The sequence below is a fragment of the Coenobita brevimanus genome, chromosome 114 (assembly GCF_032717465.1).
Source record: "Coenobita brevimanus isolate Jiangsu-jjx chromosome 114, ASM3271746v2, whole genome shotgun sequence".
In the NCBI taxonomy this organism is placed as follows: domain Eukaryota; kingdom Metazoa; phylum Arthropoda; class Malacostraca; order Decapoda; family Coenobitidae; genus Coenobita; species Coenobita brevimanus.
In genome coordinates, this window is record NC_137067.1 from 4204055 (window position 1) to 4209161 (window position 5107).

Here is a 5107-nt window from a genome sequence, read left to right on the forward strand (position 1 = left end):
AGAAAGAACAGAATTACATAAAAAAATAATAATAATAATAATAAATGTAAGTGTAGAAATATAAGTGAAAAATATAAGTGTAAAAATGTAAGTGTAAAATCTGAGTGTAAAAATATAAGTGCAAAAATATAAGTGTAAAAATGTACGTGTAAAAATATAAATGCAAAAATCTAAGTGTATGAACATAAGTGTAGAAATATAAGTGTAAAAATCTATGTGTAAAAGTATAAATGCAAAAATCTAAGTGTATGAATATAAGTGTAAAAATATAAGTGTAAAAATGTAAGTGTAAAAGTGTTAATTAAAAAATATATATGTAAAAAAAAGTACAAAAGTCTAAGTGTAAAAATGTAAGTGTAAAAAATAAGTGCAAAAATCTAAGTGTACGAATATAAGTGTAAAAATCTAAGTGTTAAAATATAAGTGTGAAAAGTGTAAAAGTCTATGTGTAAAAATGTGTGAAAATATAAGTATAAATCTAAGTGTAAAAATATAAGTGTAAAAATGTAAGGGTATAAATCTAAGTGTATAAATATAAGTAGATAAATTTAAGTGTAAAAATATAAGTGTAAAATACAAATGAAAATATGTGTAAAAATATAAGTGTAAAATTATTAAGTGTAAAAATATAACGGTAAAAAATATCTGTAAAAAATGCATAAATCTAAGTGTAAATATGTGTAAATATATAAGTATTAAAACCTAAGTGTAAATTTGTAAGTGTAAAACTATAAAAAAGTGCAATAAAATGATGCTAAAAGTATTGGGTCCAAAAATGTAAAAAAAAAACGAAAAATGCAAAAAAATGTAATGAACAAGAGAAAATAAAAGTAATATTAACATTAACATTAATAGTACTGATAAAACTAATAATAATGGCAATAAGGTGTGACTCAGAACAAAAAAAATCAAAGTAATGGTAGGCTAAAACGTTAAAATTTGTGAGCCAGGGGTATGAGAGAGAGAGAGAGAGAGAGAGAGAGAGAGAGAGAGAGAGAGAGAGAGAGAGAGAGAGAACCGATGTAAAATAACTATTAAGAAAAGATGCAATAGAATATACTTAATAAAAATGCAAGACAATGTAAACACAGTAGGAACATCTTTTAAAATACGAGAAGGGAAGAAGAGGCGGATCAAGGAAATACACCTATCAAAAATAAAGCACAAATAATCAAAGAATATCCCACCACACACACACAAATAAAAGTGCAATGAAGTAGAAAAATTATGAAGGAAAGCCGTGCAAAAGAACAAGGTGAAAATCCACGTATCGATTGTCTAAAAAAAAGATTCAACACAGTATAGCCGATCTGATCCCCCACCACGTCCAGTCTCTCCATATTATTACCTGACTTGCACACTCACCCTTCCTCGCTTCCTGGCTCTCTCTCTCACCCTTCCTCGCTCCCTGGCTCTCTTTCTCACCCTTCCTCGCTTCCTGGCTCTCTCTCTCACCCTTCCTCGCTCCCTGGCTCTCTTTCGCACCCTTCCTCGCTCCCTGGCTCTCTCTCTCTCACCCTTCCTCGCTCCCTGGCTCTCTTTCTCACCCTTCCTCGCTCCCTGGCTCTCTTTCTCACTCCTTTTCTTGATCTTGGTCTCGATTATGATCTCTTTCTCACGTTCATTGCCACTTTTTTCATGCTGTCTGTTTATGCTTTTGTCTCTGTCTGTCTGTCTCCTGCTTTACCTTAATTTCTTTACCTACGATTAACCCCGGTGATCCTGGACAAAGCTCATATTCATGGCCATATATATATTTTTTTAAACTTAGGAATACGGAATTTTGCACAGTGGTAGATCAACACTCAGACCAGGCTCTAGGCAGGATGGTATCAACGATGGCCGCCCGCTACAGGATGGGATGGCCCTTTGTGGTACCGGAGTGAGCCATTATATACGGCCGTAGTCTTTTACCTATGAACATATTTTGCGGAGTGGTAGACCTTCATCTGGACTAGATCGTAGGCAAGGGGCAAAGCGGAAAGCGGAAAGTACTCGCCGCCAGGGGAAGGGGAAGGATGGCTCCCGGAAAGACAAATTCAGTTTTTTTTTTTTCATTGTATTTCGTCTTCTTTACCTGGGAACACTATTATTAATATTATTATTATTATTATTATTATTACTATTATTATTATTATTATTATTATTTGTGCATAGCGGTAGACATCCACCTAGACCAGGTTTTAGCAAGAGTGGAATCCCCTTTGGTGACCTCTTCCCCGCAAGCAATTATTTCTTTCCCTTTAAATCATTGCAAGGATGGGTGCGGTTATCAAAGGTGTCATTTGTTTTGTTTACTTCAGCTAACGCCAGATGATATTATTTAACTTAGAGTGTACATAGGAGTCAGTGGGTTTTAACACAGCCATCAAGAACCTTGTTATGGTTGCATCATTAGTATTTTATTGCATCAAACGCCAAACTATTAAATTCAGCGGACAGTGAGATGGGGGAGGCGGTGGCTCAATCGGCAGAGAGGTGGCCTGCAGTCCTAACGGACCCAGGTTCGAAACCCGGCTGGGGCAGGGAACAGTTTAAGGATTTGAATTTCATTAAATCAGGCTTTACTGATCTACCAGAAGACCCGCCGACATATCGTAAAAATACCCCCGCTAATACCAATACACCAGTCCTGTATGAGACAGCCCTAGCATGTATTCAATATGGACGGTGGGTGTTAGCGCCGAAGTGGTGACATGTAGAGGTGTATGGTATGTAGGAGGACTACTGGGCCTTGATAGCAGGCTGTGAAGCCTATGCCCAGAGTCGGACACATTAAAAAAAAAAAAAAAAAAAAAAAGATGCCTCAGCGTGTTAAGCAGAAAGACATGCGGAAAAGGAGGCGGCAATGTTGGCATAAATGAGGCTCACCACACAGTCCTGCAGCAAAGGCAATAAAGCAGCCAAGGATGGGTAGGTGAACAAACCACTGAAGTAATAGGAAAGTGAGGCGGGAAACACGAAGAAGGCGAAGGTAAAAAAAAAAAAAAATGCATAAAAAACAGTAATACAATAAACAAAAAAATAAAAAAAAAACATGCAAGAATACTCGAAGGTCAAACACTGATGCAAGGATAATTTACGTGAAAAATAATGGAATAAGATACCTAGACGTGAAAAAAGCAAGATACAAAAAGGATATACGTGTAAAAAACAGATGCAAGCAGAATACAGGCATTAAAAAGTTACAAAAAATACTATCGGTAAAAAGGGATACAGTAGGAAATATGCAAAAATAGTACAGTACTCAAACGATGCAAAAGATATATTAATTAAACTCATCTAGAATATAATGTAGATAGAGAATTAAAGCAGAACTATGTAGGTAAACTTATGTCCCAGTGAAGAAAATAAAAAAAAAAAAGGAGAGACAATGCAAACTAATTTAGGTATAAAATATAATACTGATAAAATAAGATGCAAAAACATTCGTGTAAAAAATATGAGAAAAACGTAGGTAAAAGATATGCCAAAAGAAAAAAAAAAAGACTCCTGAATGTACAAGAATTTTATATACGTAACAAACGATGGAAAAAGAATATAGACGTGACAAGACACAGATGATATACACTGATGTGAAAAATTTGCCAGAAGTGAAGAAGAAATATTCAGGACCAAAAGTATAGATAAAAATGGATAAAAAAGAAGGACACAAAAGAATATAGGAGTAGGAAAAGATTAAAATGCTTAGGTTATAGATTATTAATAAAAAAGGTATATCTCTGTTGACAATAAATCTTTGTTATTCATATCTTTAAAACCTCGTCGGAAGCGTAACGTCCCTTGTAGTCCAGAAACCTCACATATTTCAGAAAATGTAAAAACAGTATTGGTGCTTAGTGGTAAAAAGGAAGGGAAAAAAATGTCCAAAGAAAATGTACGTGTAAAAATAAATGCGAAATGAAAGAAGCAAAGCAGAAAAGGGGAAAAACATGAATAATATATGTGTGTAACAAAAGCTGTAAAATGGATGAGGAAAAAAAAGATAAAATAGAAGAAAAAAATTGTGCAAAAAGTATATACAAAGTTGCAAGACCTAAAACATGAACGAAGAAAAAGACAAAAAAAATAATAATAATAATAAAAAATAAACGACTGCAGAATCAAATGTAGGCCCTATGTAAGAGAGGATTAAGTCTGTTTAAATAAAAATAAGAAAGGAATATTGCAATGAAAATATATCTTCCTCAATCACTCTTCTGAAATCTCATTGGAAGCGCAAGTACTGATATAGGCTGCTTAGTCTAGACATTGCACAATATGTAAAAATAATATTGGTGCTGAAGTATATAGAAAAAGATCCGAAAATGATTGTACGTGTAAAAAATTAGACAAAATGAGAGAAACGAAGCAAAGAGAAGTTTTAAAAAGATGAAAAAATACAAGTACAAACAGAAGACAAAATCCTAGATGCGAATACAAGATGCAGAAACTCAAAAGTAACTAGAGAAAGAAGCAAATTTACAGCCAATAAAAGGCATATATATTACAAAGATCTAGACGTGGGAGAAAAAAGGGTAACAGGGGAAAGGTGTGGACTGGAACACTGGAAATCCAAGTATCAGCTGTCTAGGCAAAGATCCAACGCAGTGTGGCCGATCTTATCCCTCAACACGTCCAGTCTCTCCGTATCATTACTTGGCTTGCACACACACCCTTCCTCGCTCCCTGGCTCTCGTCTATCACTCCTCTTCTTGATCTCGGCCTTGATTATGGTCTCGTTCACACGTTCGTTGTGTTTTTTTTTCACTGTCTCTTTTTGCCTGCCTGTCTGTTTCTCTGCCTGTATTAATGTTCTGTCTGTCTGTCTGTCTGCCTGTCTTTCTGAATGTGTGTCTATTTCTGCCTCTCTGTTTGTCAATTTGTCTGCCTGTCTGCGTGTGTCTGTCTGTTCATCGTCCGTCTGTCTCTCTGTACCTCTCTGTCTATCTGTTTGTCTTTCTCTCTGTACCTCTGTGTATCCGTCTGTCTGTCTCTGTCTTTCTTTCTGTCTGTCTGTCTCGGTCTGTCTCTGCTTCTGTCTGAATGCCTGTCTGTTTGTCTCTTTCTGAGTTTCTGTCTGTCTGTCTGTCTGTCTCTAAGTCACCTTCATCTACGAAGCCTGACC